Genomic DNA, 20360 nt, shown 5'->3' with positions numbered 1-20360 from the left:
AACATTCCGTGTATTAATACGCTGGCAATTAAATGTTAAAACGACAGATCCGTGTGTATGTATATATCCAATTATTTTATATTATTAAATTTTATAAATACAATTTTGAATTGTTAAATACAAAATATGTGGCTTTCTTAACATGCTCGCCCTCCCAGCCGTGGGGGCGTATAATGTGACGGTCAATCCCACTATTCGTTGGTAAAAGAGTAGCCCAAGAGTTGGCGGTGGGTGGTGATGACTAGCTGCCTTCCCTCTAGTCTTACACTGCTAAATTAGGGACGGCTAGCACAGATAGCCCTCGAATAGCTTTGTGCGAAATTCAAAAACCAAAACAAACAAAAAGGCTTTCTTAATATCACAATTAATCTGATACACGGGAAGTTAAAGTAGAATTATTAGTGTTACCTGAAATTAACATTTTTTAAAATTAAATAATTGACCTTTGAAGTTTAGTGTGCAGCGAACAATGGGTTTTTTAGTTATATGATGCAAAACGACTTTCGTTTTTTCTCACGCAGGTGTTGCGCTCTACGTACTGCGCTTGACGCAGAATGAAAAATTGACATTTAAGCTGTTTGGAACAAACGCCTACTTTATCAGATTGAATTACTCATTCGTAAGGGGTGGGAGAACACTATGGCTCACGTTACTCAATTATTCACTTTGATGAGTAACTTATCACTTGATCAGCCATTGTATCATACTGATTGACCAGTTAATTAGTTCGTTGTTTTTACTCATTGATCAGACAACCATTCGCACTAATCGGTCACTCACTCATTTATTCGTTTTCTCTCTGCCCAATCAGTTATTTAGTTAGTTTTATATAACTGATTTCAGTCCTATCAGTTAGATAGTTAATCGTTAAATATGATCAGCCAGTTTTCAGATTTCATTTGTAAAATATGTCGTTTATAATGTTGATGGTACAAAAAATACAAAATATTTATCAAGCTAACATACTGTGAACTGAAACGCTCTTTTATCAAAGTCAGTTCTGAGCTGTTGACAAATAATATGTTACATGTGACTGTACACAGATATGACTATTCATATATACCACTATTCTTGCCACTACTCTTATAAATGTGGTTATTTCCATACGTGACTGTACATACGTGTGATTTTTTTATACATTTGCCTACTCAACTTTCCTAACAACCTTAGAGTTACAGACCTAACATAGCTGGGTATTTAGAGCACTCTATTCTTAAACTGCTGGTCGTGAATTCGAAACTGTCATCAGACATGCGCGCCCTTTTATTTGTAGGGCATCATAACGTAACGGTCAATTCCACTTTTCTTTGGCAAAGAGTAGCCCAAGTGTTGACTAGCTGCCTTCCTTTTAACCCTGGCAAGCACACGTGTGTTTTTTACCTGGCGCGGCATGGCCAAGTGGTTAAGGCACGCGAATCGCGAGTTCGAATCCCCCTCACACCAAACATGCTCGCCATTTTAGCCGTGGAGGCGTTATAATGTGACGGTCAATCCCACAATTCGTTAGTAAAAGAGTAGCCCAAGAGTTGGCGGTGGATGATGATGACTACCTGCCTTCCTTCTAGTATTACACTGCTAAATTAGGGATGACTAGCGCAGATAGCCCTCGTGTAGCTTTGCGCGAAATTCAAAACAAAATCCTTTTAACCAGGGAGTGTTAGCGCTCGATTAGCTAGCTCGACAGGGAATTCAACAACAAATGAAGTTTCATTATGGGAAATCGTAAGATAAGCTTGGACCTTTTGTACATGATATTTACTAAATAAGAAGGAGCGAGGAAGATAAAATATTATTAACAAAAATATGTTAGCTAGTTGACACAAAAATTTCAAACGTTTTATTACTTAAATTAGGTTCTTCAAAAGAGCCGTTTTCAACCTATTTGTTAGTGTAAATCTAAGGGTCCATGGTTGTCGGAAACTGCACTCCGTGTTTTGGGGTTGTGAGTATCTTTATAAGAGTGACTGTCAGATCCAATGGTTCGATTAGAGTGATCCAAGAGATGATGACCGGGGTGTTGACTAGTTGCTTTTCCTCTAGTCTGACAGTTACAAATTAAGGACAACTAACGCATAAAGCTTTTGTATAGCTTTGCACAAATACACGAAACAAAAAAAACTATTAAAATAGATAAATAAATTAAATGACATCAAACGTTTTAAGCAAGTTTAGACTTAATCAGAACTTGAAATTTACATTATCAAGTTACGATTTGAGACACAAATATACATAGACGTATAAAGTGAGATTTTAAAGATATGTTTACACACTCAAGATAAAAGTTCGATTAATAGTTATAAATGACAATTTGCTTAAAATAATAGCAAATGGTAATCTGCTATCATGGTACTTGTGTGCGTACTCATCACCCATAGTGCATAATATACGAAGTAATACACGCAATTGTGACCTTTACCCATAATACTTGATATTGACTTACACACGTAACTGTGACTTTTACCTATAGTACTTAATACAAATGTATACATGTAACTGCGAAATTTACTCATAAGTCTTAATATGGATTTATATACGTAACCCTGATCCTTACCCCTCATTAGTAATATAGATTTATAAATGCAATAATGATCTTCACACAGAATGCTTAATATTGATTTATAGGCATAACTGTGGTCTTCGCTCATAACACTTAATATGGGTTTATCCAGTTTAATTGTGATTGCCACACAAAACGCTTAATATGCAACTGTAGCCTACGCCCGTAATGCTTCACATGAATTTATACACTTAACAGAGGTCTTCACCCATAATATGGATTTATACAAGTAGTTATTTCACCGTCAACCGATGGCAAGGCCCGGCATGGCCAGGTGGGTAATCCGACGGTCGCGGGTTCGAATCCTCGTCGCACCAAACATGCTCGCCCTTTCAGCCGTGGAGGCATTATAATGTGACAGTCAATCCAACTATTCGTTGGTAAAAGAGTAGCCCAAGAGTTGGCGGTGGGTGGTGATAACTAGCTGCCTTCCCTCTAGTCTTACACTGCTAAATTAGGGTCGGCTAACGCAGATAGCCCTCGAGTAGCTTTATGCGAAATCAAAACAAACAAACCAATGGCAACAAAGTAACTGAAAACTTTACTTCTCCATAATTTTCCAATATTACTGTTACTCTAATCACACTGGTTATTTTCGAAAGTTTAATCCGTTTCAACCCATGTCTGCGGACTCAAACCGCTAAAAACCAGGTTTCGATACCTGTGATGAGCAAAACGCAGATAGCCCATTGTGTAGTTTTGTGCTTAATTCATTCAATGTTTAGTTCAACTTTAACAAAGGTTTGAAATTAACACACAAAAACTAAAAGTTGAGAAAAGAGAGACGATTTTGAAACACGCTCGAGCAAGCAAGATTTCTTTAGTTCGTGATTGGATGAATATTAGCCATTTCAACACGGCACCACTGTAAGAGAATAGTGCAACAAAACACATAACTTATAGTCCAAGATCGTCTGTGAGAAGAACAGTGTGAACGTTCTATTGATAATAGATTCTACAATAATTATTTTCAAATAAAATACGAAAAACATTGTCACTCATGTGACTTTACAAAGGTACAATGAAAAACCATAAGTGAAAAAGTAGAAATTCTATCTCCTAGAGAAAATAACACAAAAACGTATGCTTGACCATTTTTGTTTTGTTTGTTTACTTTGAATTTTTGCACAAAACTACTCGAGGGTTATCTGTGCTAGCTGTCCCTAATTTAGCAGTGTAAGACTAGAGGGAAGGCAGCTAGTCATCACCACCCACCGCCAACTCTTGGGCTACTCTTTTACTAACGAATAGTGGGATTGACCGTCACATTATAACGCCCCCACGGCTGAAAGGGCAGGCATGTTTAGCACGATGGGGATGCGAACCCGCGACCCTCAGATTACGAGTCGCACGCCTTAACACGCTTGGCCATGCCGGCCTATGCTTGACCAAGCGAGAAAAATATACCCAGTAGTTATTCTTTTATACAAGACAAATTATTGAATTTCTAGGACAAAAATCCTTTACATTTATTTCAATTTTCACCAACATCTGTTTCGTTTACCAGCTACTATGGGTCCTGGTGTGGCCTGGTGGTTAGGGGCGCTCGACTCGCAAGCTGCTAGTCACGAGTTCGAATCCCGTCCTGGAATATGTTATCATTTCAGCCGTGGAGGCGTCTGTAATATATTGGTCAATCCCACTATTCATTGGTATAAGTGTAGCTCAAATACTGGCGGCGGCTGGCATTGACTACCTGCCTAAATTAGGGACGTCTAAAGAAGATAGCCTTCGAGTAGCTTTACACGAAATTCAACAAACTACTTGATATTCTGGTTTTGAAGAACTTGTAAGGAACAATCGTAATTGGTGTTTACTGTACAAATATAAACACAAATTAGTTAAAATTTATAATTTGATAACTTACATTTCTGAAGTAAATTTCTCAACATAAAACAAATAAATTTCAGTGAAAGTAGATCAATACAGTAATTAGTGAGAGATAAAACTGTTCAGCACAGTTTAAGTATATTGTTAATACATCATAACTTCTGAGAGATATGTAAACCTGTTGTGTTCTGAAATACACCCACGTGTCTATTTCTTTGTAGATCAAGTAGGCACAGCGATTCGTCGCGTTGCTATTCCAGACGGTTTATGTAAATATTGACCAGTCCTCGTTCCCTGCACGCTACCTTAAAAGCACGCGCTTACTCTTTTTTCTTTTTTTTTAATGTCTGGTTGCCCTTTAGCAAAATTTCTGAGGTTTTCCAAACGTTGCATTATCTTTATTTGTTTTGAATGTGATAAATCGCGAAAATAAAGCAAATAACGCTAACATTGAAAAATCTGAAAGCTGAGTAACAAAAACAGTGTCTCTGTTTCACCAGATGGTTCGTAATATTTAGTAGTTTAAGTGAAATGCTACAGTATCGTAACGTCGTTCTTTATTTGATGGGTTATTTCAAATTATCCGGCGAAAATAACTCAACGTCCACTTTACAAATTAGTTCATTTTCTCCTTTAATGTTTCTATAAGTTTTAACACTCATACACTGCCATAAATTTGTAGGCCTACGTTATAAATGACGTTGAAACCTCACCAAAAATACTACGATTAACATAAAATGTGTGTATAAAGTATATCTCAACAATACTTCAGGAAGACAAATTGAATGATTCAACTCTCTATCCTCAAATAAACGTACATTTTCTTACATCTATCCTTCATTATCTTTCAATTCACTCTACACGCTTCAAAACTATTTATAATCTAGCTTCGAATGTATAGGAGAAATTTGACGTTAAAGTAGAACATTCTTAGGGTTCTCGGTCTATTTTGATTCATTTGCTTTGTAGCTAACATGGAAATTACATTAAAATATAGCTTTTAAAAATATGATGAAAGTACAAAGACAGAAAATAAAACACCCAAAGCAGTATCCGCAATACTACTTCACCGCCCCCCCATTCCCACACTTCTTTTCATTTATTCTGGCAGTTCACATTCCAATATCAGTTATTATTCAGATCATTGTTATGCCCAGAAAAATCAAACTTACAACATTAGAATCTGGGTTTCGATGTCCGTGGCAAGCAAAGCACTGATAGCCCACTGTGCAGCTTTGTGTTTAATTACAAACAAACAATTAATATCAGTTCCGTTTAAATTAACGAAAGGTTCTTCTTGGGGGGCCCGGCATGGCCAGGTGGGTTAATGCGTGCTACTCGTAATCTGAGGGTCGCGGGTTCGCATCCTCGTCGCACCAAACATGCTCGCCTTTTCAGCTCTGAGGACGTATAATGTTACGGTCAATCCCACTATTCGTTGATAAAAAATTAGCCCAAGAGTTGGTAGTGGGTGGTGATGACTAGCTGCCTTCCCTCTCGTCTTCCACTGCGAAATTAAGGGCAGCTAGTGCAGATAGCCCTCGAGTAGCTTTGCGCAAAATTAAAAAATCAAACAAACAAATCTTCTTGGGAGAGTAAAATCATTTACCACCTTGTAATTTCAGAAAGGGTTAAACATACGATATGCAGTGGCCTGTCGTTGCAGGTGCGTCCCTTAGGGTCACGAGTCATGTGTTTAACACCTGTACATTTTGTTTGCGGCAAATTCCTGATATTCAACAATGCAATGCCGCCATAAAAATGTGATGACTGTATATGGTTGAATAAATATGTTTTACCCTTTCCGAAAATAATTATTCAAACAATGAGATCTTTAAACAATGTGAAACAAAGGATTTATACAAACGTTAAGAAAGTAGAAGTCTTTACTGTTCTCCGTGAAACAGGAAGACTTGAAAGATGCATTTGTAATTGATATTGGCTTCGGTACTTTCTAAGTGAACGTTATTTTATTCACAAAATGGACAGGTCAGGTAATCTTAAGGTCATCATCTTCTTCGGGATTCGGTCCATGTTTTGGACCAGAGAGTTTCAAGCTCAGCATAGATCTATTCTTCACAGGTTCAGATATAACTTTTGTTTGTTTAACTTAGCGCCAAGCTACTCGAGGATTATCTGCGCTAGTCACTCCTAATTTTGAAGTGATACCTAGTCGGCACCACCAACCGGCAAGTCTTTGGCTACTCTTTACCAACGGAATTCAGATGTGGCTAAAGGACTTGCCAAAACTGGTTATAATCATTAGAGAAGGTCCATATTAACCACAGGAGATATGTATTCTTTATGAGACGTTATGTTAATAATTAAATATTTTACTCTCCTTTTTCAAAGGAACAGAGTAATCATCCTCGATGAAGCTGAAACTGTATTTTAACAATCGGTTTGTTCATTAATCGATCTATGTTACTCTTTACATTTTCATTTCCTTTACTGTTTCTATATTTCTCTCTTTTTCTGTCAGCGTACATTTTAATCTGCTTGTTTCTCGTACACTATTCAGTAAAGACAAGATAAATAAACATAGATACTTAATACTGTTAATTTTACCTGCTGTTTTTTCTTTTATTTTACCCGTTGTCTGAACAGCGATATGGGATAACACACCTGGCACGTAGGTGGGATGGTCTTCAGTACCTCTACATCCATGTAAAGGCGTCTTTACAACGTCATAGTAGCTCATTTAAACAAAGCTTTATCTTCTTGAAATGACCCAGCATGGCCAGGTGGTTAAAGCACTCAACTCGTAATCCAAGAGTCGCGGGTTTAAATCCCTGCCACACCATACATGCTCGCCCTTTCAGCTGTGGAGGTGTTTTAATGTTACGGTCAATCCCACTATTCGTTGGTAAAAGAGTAGCCCAAGAGTTGACGTTCGGTGGTGATGACTAGCTGCCTTCCTTCTAGTATTACACTGCTAAATTAGGGACGGCTAGTGCAGATAGCCCTCGATTAGCTTTGTGCGAAATTCAAAACAAACCAAATCAATCTTCTTGAAAAACTGTGATTTCTTGTCATACACAGATAAATAATGTAGAAGAATATTATTCAATATAACAATTAACTGTGTCTGTCCGTCTGTTTGTATGTTCTCAAAATTAATATTTTAAATATCCTTTAAAACAAGTCGTGTTAATACAGCAACTAGGAATATGAATTCGCTCTCTACCTTAATTAATATTATTATTATAAGATAATGTATGTTCTTATTATGTTAATAAAGGAACTATGAGAAGGCGTTTAAAAAATAAAGAAAAACAAGATATCTCCAGAACCATATATTCCAAGACATATTTCAATACAATTCCTTAATTCACAGTCGTAAAATAAAATCTGTTCATCACCGAACATCCTATTACGCTGTGACGAAAATGTTCTGGATAACTTTACCAATTCACATCTTGGGAAAAAAAGAAAGAGAGAGAATCAGAAGAAAAAGTATTCGTTCGATCTTACTGGGACAATAGAAAATGTCTTCAGATTTTCCGATCTAGTGGACCGGTGCTATGGAAACATTATCATTGCGACCAGTTGGACCACAGATAAAGAAGATGAGATTTCGGTAGTAGCTAAACTCTCTACGTATCGTGTACGTTTTATGACTTGGTATTTACATTGGAATAAAGATATAAATGATAACGGTTCACTTGATAGTTATACTTCATATAAAAACGTTGGTGGTATTGGTATTTAGAATAGGATTTGTTTGTTTGGAATTAAGCACAAAATTACACAATAAGCTATCTGTGCTCTGCCAACCACGGGTATCAAAACCTGGTTTTTGATGGTGGGAGATTGCAGACATACCGTTGTGCTACTCTGAAGTGTAGAATAGTAACAGGGGACGTGAAATATATTGGCTGATCAAACCTTCTCGCCCTTTCAGCCGTGGGAGGCGTTATAACGTTACGGTCAATCCCACTATTCGTTGATAAAAGTGTAGCCCAAGAGTTGGCGGTGGGTGGTGATGACTAGCTCCTTCCCTCTAGTCTTACACTGCTAAATTAGGGACGGCTAGCGCAGATAGCCCTCGAGTAGCTTTGCGCGAAATTCAAAAACAAACAAGACTTGATATTTATATTTGCAACGAAAAATTAATCTATAAAAGATACTGCTGACTTGATTTTTATGCTAATTAGATTTGAATAAATACATAAAATATGTTGGTTGGCTTATTGTAAAGTGTTATTTTATTACCACAGGTTGACCCATGAAACTTTTGATTTTTCATAAATAATAAAATAGGTAGTCAAAGATCGTGAAGACTATTTTGCTATAATAAATTATGTTAAAATTGTAGTAACTTCTTAAAGTAGGCAGGCGTTTGACTTGTTGAAGAAATATTATGATGAATAAAAACAATAAATCTCGGTTTTGACTATTCGCCGATTTCAACTTTGGGACTCTCTGAATAGCTAAAAAGCGGCATATTCACCGAAGATGAAGCTACTATGCCAAGTATTTTCTCATATATAGGATCATATGAACTACAGAAGATCCAGGCAACTTTTGTATTGCCTTTATACTGTCGTCCGTGCCATCCCTACATAGTAGTGCTGGATATGTGTTACGAAAAACAACAGATGTTTATGTCATGCCACATCCCAAAGATCATATAGAATTATTAGTAGAACAGAGAGTTCACAAAAAAGCTTATAAGTGGTGCTGGTTGGACTCTCCGATAAATTGCTACAGACTTGAAATGCTCCTCAAAACTGTCAAGTGCACCCTAAATTGTGCGACTGAGACAGGTAAATTTGAAAATACGAATGAAAGAGGTACAACACCTAAACTCAGTGATACTGATGTCAAGAATCTTCATTTATGCAGCCTTCAAGTAGAAGGAAAATTGCCACAGGTCTCAAGCAAGATATAAACGACCATGTACCTAACGACAGAAAAGTGTCCAGATCTACTGTATCATGAAGACTCAATGAGAATTAATTACTTGGTCATGTAGTAGTTAAAAAAAATCTTTACTTTGATCTTCAAATATTGTCAAGAAACAGAAATTTGCTACAAAGTACAAAAACTGGACTGCTGGCATTTGGAAAAGAGTATTATGGATGGATGAGTCCAAGTTTGAAATATTTGGTTCAAATCATAGACTGTATGTCTATTGGATGAAAGGTGAAAAATACCTCAATACATAGCACCTACTGAGATGCATGATGGAAACAGTGTGATGGTTTGAGGGTGTTTTCTGATGAGGTAACAGGAGATAGTAAAATAGGTACACACAAAACATTAACTGTTTACTAAACTCAAACACTTTCACTGAATTTCTGTTGTATTAACTACGAATCTTAATAAAATTTTGATGTTTCACCTGTGGTTCACCTTACATTGTTCTTTGAAAGTAACCTGAAATCTAGTTTTTGCCTTTGTCCTCATACATTTGCAGAGTTCTGTATGTAAATACTAAAATAAACATATTAGACAGTAGATGTGACTCGTAATAAGGACATGTATATTATGAATCAAATGGTGCATCGTTTATTTTCTGCAGTTACTTATTACACAGACAAGTATATCTTAAACCAGAAATTACATTGTTTATTCCCCTACATTTACTTATAATACAAACAACTATGTTGAAAACTGGTTGTTATATGGTTTCTTCTTCCACAATTACTTATATCACAGACAAGTACTTTGTAAAACATGTCATGCAATTTATTTCTCTACAGGTACTTATAACATAGACAGATATAATGTACAATATATGTTACACACTTTTTCCTCTACAGGTACTTATAACATAGACAGATATAATGTACAATATATGTTACACACTTTTTCCTCTACAGTTACTTATACACAGGTATGTTGTAAAATGGACGTTACTTAGCTTATTCCTCTACAATTACTTATAATGAAGACAGGTAAGATGTAAAACACATTACATAGTTTTTGTGCCTTTGAATTACTTACAACCAAGACAAGTGCATTCAAAAACAGATTTGACATAGTTCATTTATCTACAGTTACCCATGATGCATATATGTTACATAGTTTATTTTCTACAGTTACTTCTAACAGATTGCTGTATTGTAAAGCAGATGTTACATAGTTTATTTTCTACAGTTACTTCTAACAGATTGCTGTATTGTAAAGCAGATGTTACATAGTTTATTTTCTACAGTTACTTCTAACAGATTGCTGTATTGTAAAGCAGATGTTACATAGTTTATTTTCTACAGTTACTTCTAACAGATTGCTGTATTGTAAAGCAGATGTTACACAGTTTATTTTTCTATAATTACTTATAACACAGACAGGCATATCCTAAAACATGTTATATCACTTTTTTCTCTATAATTACCTACAGCACAGACAGGTATATTCTAAAACAGATGTTACATGATTTATTTTCTACTGTTACTTATAACACAGACTGCTATATCCTAAAACAGATGTTACATAGTTTATTTCTCTTTAACTGGTGATAACCTAGACAGGTAAACAATGGAAATGTTATATAGTTTATTCCTTTACAATTACAAAAAAATAGAGATGTATACAAGATATCATTAAATAAAGTAGTTTATTTTTGTACAATTGCTGATAATACAGTCAGATGTAACATCACACAAAGTTTTGGGACAATATGGACCTCTTAGTCCATCTTGGCTATCCCATCCTCTAAATGAAACTAAAATTATTAATAAATAAATTTAAAAACCACCTTAAAGTCAGCCTTTATCATTTATATAGTTATCAATCCTTCTCTTAAACTCACATTTATTGCCTTCACAACATCTGATCATAACCCTTTCCAAAGGGCACCCATCCTTTGAACCCTTTCCAACAACTCAATGTCCTTCCTAAGGTAAGGAATCCAATATTGAATACAAGTCTAAGATGTTATAGTTTCATTGTATAGATCATTGATTAGGCCACGTTTGTAGTACAGTGTCATGAAAAAAATAGATCTGTTAAGATTATTCCCATCAAAATTATGATAACCTATATGCATTATCTTGTATTTATCATAATTAGACCTCATCTGCCATTTATTTGCCCAACTGACTAAATGTTCTAAATCCTTAAGTAAAACAGTAGCATCCTCTTTACAGTTAGCAACACCCAAGTCAATAACATCATCAGTAAATTTAAATAACTTATTGACCATTTCTTCATCTTTGTTATTGATGTAAATCACAAAAAAAAGTAAAGGTCCTAAGTCAAAGGTCTGAGGTACCCTACTTGTAACCTTAATCCATTTTGACTGGACTCTGTTTGTAAGAACCCTTTGCTTTCTTCTATTCAGCCACTTTTTTACCTTATTTCCTAACTTATTTGCCTCACCTGTCAGGTTATATCTCTTTTTTTACAACTGCTGATAAGATGGACAAGTATGCAAAAGATGAAAACAGAAAATGGTGTATTTTTCTAGAGTTACTGATAACACAAATATATGATAAATCAGAATATAACATAAAGGGTGGCTGTAAGTTAAAAAAAAAACAGACTGGCTCACAAAGAACATATGAGATACAATTAAAGAAAACCATAATAAATTTAAGAAATTAAAATTTACTTTTATAATGGGAGATTTAGAATATTATAAAATATCAAGAAAGTTGGTCAAACAAGAAATTAGGTCATAAAAAAAAGGATGTATGAAAAAAGATTGGCTGAAAAGTAAGGATTTCTTTAAATACATTAAGGGCAAACAAAATGTTGCGATGGAGTTAGGCCCCTTGAGGAATGATGAAAGAAAGCTTGTATCCGATAAATATGAGATGATTGGATTATTAAATTCTGTTTTTTCTTCAGTTTTTGCTGATGAAGATTTAAGCAGTATTCTTCATCTTAAACAGTTGACAGATAGCAATAAAGATGACCAAGATGATTGCATTAATTCTGAGCTTGTGACAAAAAATAAAACATTGGGAACTTTAAATTATGATAACACTCCTAGACCAGCTAATATTGCCCCCAAGAGTTCTGAAGGAGGTTAATAATTGAATATGTGAGACACTTGCTACTGCTCTTAATAGTGGACAGGTGCCAAAAAATTGGAAATAAGCTAATGTCACTCTTCTTTTCAAGGGAGGTAATAAAAATTATCCCAGTAATTATAGACCCATTAGTTTTACATCAGTTGTGAAAAAGGTTTTGTAATGTTTGATAAAAGATGCTTTTCAAAGTCATTTACGAAAGTTTAGAATTTTATTGGATAGTCAACATGGTTTCACTAAGGGAAAATATTGTCTTACAAATCTTTCGACAATCTTTAAAAAAGTTACTGCTTATGTAGATGATGATAAGAGTGTAGATTTGATGTATCTGGATTTTCATAAAGCATTTGGCAAAGTGCCACATAAAAGGCTTTTTAAAAAAAATTATTTCTATAAATGTGGGGGGATAAGTTAGTTAATTGAATAGAAGAGCAGTAGGATGGAAAAATGCAGAAGATTGTTATAAATGAAGTTCAGTCAAATTGGATTAATGTTACAAGTGAGTGACCTTTGTGCTCAGTCTTAGGACCTTTGCTCATTTTGATTTACATCAATAATATACTTGAAGAAATAGTTAATATATTACTTGAATTTACAGATGATATTAAGGTCTTGGGTGTTACCAGCTGTGAAGAGAATGCTGCTGATTTAATAGGTTTTAATTATAATAAATATATATGCAACATAATTCATGTGAGTTATCAAAATTTAAATAATAAGCATAATTTGGATGGGAATAATCTTAACATTGTTATGAAAGAAAGGCATTTAGGTGTAATAGTTGATTATTCTCTATGTCCATTCAAACAGTGTTGTTGCTAGTAGTAGGGCAAATAGGATTTTAGGGTAAATCTGCAAAAGTACTGAATGCAAGTCTAAAGATGCTATAATTTCATTCTATAGGTCACTGGTTAGGCCTCTTTTGGAATATTGTGTTTGGTCTTAGACTCCTTACCTTAGAAAATACATTACATTGTTAGAAAGGATTCAGAAGAGGGTTACTAGAATGGTGCTTGAAATATATGGGTTTTCAAATAAGGAGAGCTTAAGATCTGTCATTGTATTCTCTTAAGTTAGAAGAGGTCTTATTGGGATGTTTAATGTTGTAAAGTGAATTTATAATGTTGATGCATCTTTTTACTACTTACCAGCAAGGATAGTAGGACTTGGAGACCCAACTATAAATTCTGGCAGTGTAGGAGTCATCTTCAGTAAAGACAGTTTTATTTTTTCAACAAGGTGGTTGGCCATTGGAATGGGTTGCCATCAGATATTGTGGAGGCAGTATATGTGAGTGAATTTAATATAAAGCTTAATAACTATATAAATAATAAGAACTGGATTTAAACATGTTTTAAATTTACTTATTTAATAGTTTTAGTTTAGAAGATGGGACAGCTGAGATGGACCAATATGTACCTTGTTTTCCCTAAACATTATGTTATATATCTCTACAATGACCGATAACACTGACAAATATTCAATATATCAGAATATAACATTGTCTATTTCTCTAAGACTACCTGTAAAACATAACTTATATGTCTAGCTTATTTCTCTGAAATTACTGATTACACATACAGATTCATGAAAGATCTGGACATAACATAAGTCTATATATCCAAAGTGATTAATTATACAGAAAGATATGTGAGAGGCCTTGGCACAACATAATCTGTATTTCTACAGTTACTGATAACACAGGATATGATAAATAAGAATGTAACACAGTATATCTTTCTACAGTTAGTGATACCTCCAACATAAATACAACAAATTAGAATGTTGCATTGTCTACTTGTCTATGATTACTCATAACAGAAATGAGTTAAACAAATCATTATGTTATGAAACCTGTTTCTCTATAAATTATTGATTAGCAACATGATCAACAGAAGAACACAATATCATGAAACGCATATCCTATTTTTCTGTTAGTCACCTGTAATACACGTCTCATGTGCATCTTAGATCATAAGATAGCATAGCCTTGTTTGTTTGTTTTCTGATATTTTATAGAAGACAGATTTGTGAACATGTATCTGAAACCATAAATTTGACTAGTCTATTTTTTTTCAGATGTATGTGAGATCAGAAATTAGCTAATCCTACTTCCTCACAAGGAAGTAAGTGAATAATAATAATATGCTTCATTTTCATGAATATAACCATACCAGAATGAGTGATCACTGCAATTATCACTTGGATCACTTGTAGATATTTATTTACTTGGACTCTGCACCAAATATAGCCTGGTAACAGTGTAAAAATAAAAGTTATTTAACTTCACTTTTCTTATAACAAGCATAACATTGTCAACTGACAAATCTATATATTGTTGATTAACTTATTATCATGCTTCTCAAACTTTAATTTCTTTTATACTATTTTCTCATGCTACATAAAAATTTTTAATTGTTTGAGTTAATTTTATAACTAAAATGCAGTGGCAATGTTTCATAAAATCAACTGCAATTCATTTATAGATAACATTTGCATCCAAGTATAGCACCTTGGAAGATGCTTCAGTAATGGAGATATACACTCACTGTTATTTTGTTTTCATCTTCAAACTGTCAGAATATTCAGCAATTACCTTGCCTACTTTCAATTATTGTGAGAATAAAATAATTGAAAACACATTAAACACAGTTGTTGTGTGAGTAAAATAAGTGATAACTCATTAAATAACACAGCAGCATCACAAAGTTGTTGTGTGTGTAAAGTAAGTGAAAACTCATTAAATAACATAGCAACATTACACAGTTGTTGTGTGAGTAGAATAGGTGATAACTTATTAAATGACATAGCAACATTACATAGTTGTTGTGTGAGTAAAATAAATGATAACTCATTATATAACATAGCAACATTACATAGTTGTTGTCTGAGTGAAATAAGAACAACTCATTAAATAACATAGTAACATCACACAGTTGTGTGAGTAAAGTAAGATTAACTCTTTAAATAACATAGCAACATTACACAGTTGTTATGTGAGTAAAATGAGATTAACTCTTTAAATAACATAGCAACATTACACAGTTGTTGTGTTAGTAAAATAAGAATAACTCATTAAATAACATAGCAACATCACACAGTTGTTGTGTGAGTAAAGAAAGATTAACTCTTTAAATAACATAGCAACATCACACAGTTGTTGTGTGAGTAAAGTAAGATTAACTCTTTAAATAACATAGCAACATTACACAGTTGTTGTGTGAGTAAAATAAGATTAACTCTTTAAATAACATAGCAACACTACACAGTTGTGTCTGTAAAAAAAAGAATAACTCATTAAATAGCATAGCAATATCATATGGTTGTGTAAAATAAGATTAACTCATTAAATAAGTTAACAACATCACACAGTTGTGTGAATAAAATAAGAATAACTCATTAAATAAAATAGCAACATCACATATCCTACAATTGTTGTAAGATTAAAAACTAAAACCGTTTTCAACAACACAACAGTATCGTACAAGTTATGAGAGTAAATTATAGATAACACATTTTACAGCAATACATCCATAAATACCAAAATGGAAGAACATCTTAGACACCAAGCACAAACTCCTTTATGGATAGAACAATAGCAGGAGATAATACCTTATATCTGTTGCATCGTACTGATACATGAAACAAGTGTAGGTAACAACGTAAGTTACTAATATGTTCTATGAAATGACATAGTCGATACGATTTGTGAGTTTCAAATTGTAGCCGGTGAGAGAAAAAATAACACGGATATGTGACGGGTATTTCTTATTTTTTCTTTCGTACGTTTTAGAGGTAGTAACGTTACAATGTTTTTACAAATAATTTCAGTTTCAGGTTTTGATCGGACACAGTTTGTAAGAACTAATACGGAGATTTCGTTTTCGAAACGAGGACAATAATGATTGTTGAAGAAACTGAGGACAGAGGTCGATTTTTATGACGCATTACACTTAATCAATATAACTTGGAACATATAAAAAATGACCTATAAGTACTTTATAACATTCACGTGATATCCAATATTCTTCAACACATAGAATTAACTTTATTATCCTTGAAAGATACCATGACTTGTGTTTGTAAAGCCGAGCTAGAAGAAGCAACTTATGTTAATCTGTATGTAAACTACATTTCTACTGGACTTCAGTGAAAATATCGGGCGTAAAAACTAACGGTCAATAGCACAAGAATGAGCAAAGAATCTTCAGTGCTGAATTATACTCAGTTTCTGAAAATACGCTGCGCATGCTCAGTAGCAACAGAAGCACAGCATCAGAATTTCTCCTGGTTTTCATACGAGTTGATATCTCTGACCCATTTTCTGCGCAACTCCCTCACCCTTTCGCGCCTTCAGGAGTTTACATGTGTTAATAAAAATTTCAGTTAGTGCTTCCTATAGAATATTAATATCAACTATTATGTCTTCCAAATCTCGCAGTTATTTCGCACAAGATATTTAAACTTAAAAAGTTGAGATACTAATCAACTGTATTTTAAAACATCTTTGTCTTTAGTAATTAATCCCACTACAAATACCTGTTACGTAAATTTTCAAGAAGAAATCAGTGTCATATTTTTTTTATAATATATCATAATATTTATTATATAGAAGTATCAGCTCTCAGGTTCTAAACCTGACAAAAAATAAATCGTATCATTAGAAGCAGTCTGAGTTTTTTTTATAAGCAGTGGGCTTTCTTATCGGCACAAAAATCTTTAAAAAATAAGGAACACAATCGTTCAAATTGAATCATTAATTTGGTGTAGTGCAAGAAATAGCATGTTGTATACTGGAAACTGGGTCTTCTGTTAAATTAATATGTTTCCGTAGTTCAAACTATTTTGAGTTCAGCTGGAGCTACGAAACAGTTAAATTGTGTAGTGGAGAAAAATAAATTATTTTCACGTACTATTTGTAATCTATATAAAAATAAATGCTGCATGTATTTATACCTGCGATGAAGAACGTTCAATAGAAGTAACATTGCCAAAGGTTTCTTTGTTTCATAAAAATGTAAAGGCTTTTGTTCAGTTTAAGATTCATTATTGCTGTGCTTTATTCGGGCATACGTGGCTTCATTTTAAACACCTTTTATGGAAATAGACATTCCTATGATTGTGCGAAATATACCCTTCAAAAAAAGAAACGCAAAAGGGATATTTTTTTATTTTAAAGAGAAATGTATGTAATAACGTTACAAGCTCAGAGTATGTGATGTTACACGTGTTAAGGCACTGATTGTCAGACCAAAATGACAATAAAAGTTGTGCACTTTGAAAACGGAGGAAAACAACGGATTTTTCGCCAAAACGATATTCGTGTCCAATAAATTTGTTTGAGAGATCTGCATGTTCTGCAAGTGCAACATGTGCAAAATCCCTATAAAAGTGACGGGTTCTCGGTTTCCATAGCTCAGTGTTAAACCACCGACACGCAATACAGTTACGTCAAGACTGACTGAAGCACAACGCAACAACGCCATTGGTCGCTTGGAAGCAAGCGAATCTCGATCAGATGTTGCCAGAGCTGTGAATGTCCATCCAAGCACCATCACAAGGCTATAGAATCGTCACCAACAACATGGATCAACTCGTGACCGTCCACGATCTGGCAGATCTCGTGTGACCACGCCCGCACAAGATCGCTACATCCGGTTACGTCACTTTCGGGATAGGACCACCACTGCGACGTTTACTGCCTCAACCATACCAGGGCTGCGTAGGGTTTCCGATCAGACCGTACACAACCGTCGACGAGATTCTTAGGCCCCATGTGCAACCCATCATAGTGAACTTCAACGACGTTTTTCAACATGACAACGCCCGTCCTCACACAGCCCGACTCACCACTGTCTTCTTGAGACACCACAACATCAACGTTCTTCCCTGGCCCTCCAGATCACCAGATTTAAACCCCATCGAACATCTTTGGGACGAGTTGGACCGACGTCTGCGACGGCGACAACCTCAACCGCAGGCTCTACCTCAGCTTGCAGCAGCTTTGCAGGCTGAGTGGACAGCTATTCCACAGGATGTGATTCGTCATCTCATCGCTTCCATGGGCAGGAGATGCCAAGCAGTTATTTATGCTCAAGGGGGGCATACTCGTTATTGACGTTGAGTGACGTTAAACTTCAACTAGTGAGCGTGGACTTCGCCTTTGCAGACTTTGGATGTTCAGCAGTGAATGTGCAAAGTTTCACACATGTCATACAGAACTACCCGGAATAAACTTGTCAACAATTTGTCTCAAATTTTGCCTTTAGCGTTTCTTTTTTTGAAGAGTATAATACCGTGAAAATATTTGCTTGCTATTAACAGTGTTTCTCCTCAAAGTCCAAGAAACAAGCAAAAACAAACATCGTAATCTTACCACAATTTTGAAACATTCAAAAATGTATCGATTTATAAAGGGATAATAAGTATAGCTAAAAATTTAAAAAGTAAAAATCGATTGTAATATATAGAGAGATTTATTTCTCTTCTTAGTTTCTACTTTTCGAGCAGCGTCAAAAAATATAAGGTTGAAATATACAAATTTTGACATCAATATTCCAGTAACCGTGAGAGACGTATTAAATAATTATTAAACTTACAAGTACAGCATGTATGGAATTAGACTTTTAGATTTTAACTCTAGTATATAAATATTATACCTTTGATGAAAATAGCATAAAACAACAAAATCACACTGATAAGACATAACCTTTTCTATGGAAATATTTTAATTATTTGATAAAGATAGGCGTAACTGCAAATATTGACTTGTGATGCTAGGAAGTTTTGGTAAGTAATGGTACTTACAACATAGACCTCTCGCGAACTGTTTCATTCTATAAATAAAAAAGTAATACCTGGAGAAAGCACTACATTTTCTTGGTTTTTGCGTTAATGTAACTCGTTATATATATATATATATAAGAGAAATAGAATAAAACATTCGTACAATAGCTTCCTTTTGAACTTTGCAGTCGCAATGTTGGCTGGAAAGTTTCTACTAAATATCGAAATTAGTTTTCAGTTTGCCCACAGAAATGGAACATATTCTGTAATAAATAATTGTGTAATATCAAAAACAGAAGAAAAAGTTTTATTAATGATGATTACAAATATATAATTTAGTTTCTAAAGTCTTATTTTAACAAATAAAGTTATTTTATCAAGAAACTTTATTATGTTTGAAATCGTTTTTGTATAAAATCTGTATATCCGACCACTATAATTTATGTACCAAACTTCTTTAGTTTATAATGACATGAAACTGACATGTTTTTAAACATGTAAAAAAAGCCTTTCTTAAAGGAATAGTTTCCAGGAAACACACAAATAACATATTCAACTTTATACATTCAAAATATAAATATAAATTACCTTATGGATATTAAGGTCAGCCTACTCGTTTAAAAATAATATCCTGTCTATAAACGTACAGAAATGTCAGTGACAATTTCAGAAATGTATTACAAGTGTAAATATTTAATAAATGTGAAGCAAGTGGTGTTATCAGCGTGACTATTTTTATGCTATTTCAATTTCAGAACTTAAATTACTGCTAATATTCTACATTTTTCAATTGTAAAGTTACTATTTGATAAAAAATAACGTATATATGATACAAAGTAAAATATCTGTCAGTCAATTAACGGAAAATGTTTAAACTTAATTAAAACAATGTACAGGGTGGCCCGTAAGTCCCTACTCATCCATATGTTGTGTCTAAACAACGTTATAATACTAATGATGAGTTGAAGGCAGCTGTTACCGCGGCATTTGGAACAATAGCCCCTGCTCACAGAACATGGCGTCACATAATATTATGCAGCGAGAGTGAGGAACAGCACACAGATACACTGGATACATAAGATATATGGATGGATAGGGACTTACGGGCCACCCTGTAAGTTTAACAGCAATCATATATTTCAAAGTAATAAACTGAATATAAACTTTATCTCAAAATTTTAAAATTATAACAAAGTTTCTTC

General features: G+C 34.2%; 1 protein-coding gene across 4 annotated transcripts in view; it reads right to left on the bottom strand.

Moving 5' to 3' along the window:
• LOC143223343 (regulating synaptic membrane exocytosis protein 2-like) overlaps positions 1–20360 on the bottom strand; it is a 109972-nt gene that overhangs the window by 88289 nt on the left and 1323 nt on the right. The window lies entirely within an intron of this gene.

This window comes from Tachypleus tridentatus, chromosome 8, assembly GCF_004210375.1.
Source record: "Tachypleus tridentatus isolate NWPU-2018 chromosome 8, ASM421037v1, whole genome shotgun sequence".
Lineage (NCBI taxonomy): Eukaryota > Metazoa > Arthropoda > Merostomata > Xiphosura > Limulidae > Tachypleus > Tachypleus tridentatus.
The sequence above is the reverse complement of the archived record's forward strand: the minus strand, read 5'-3'. Positions and strand labels throughout refer to the sequence as shown.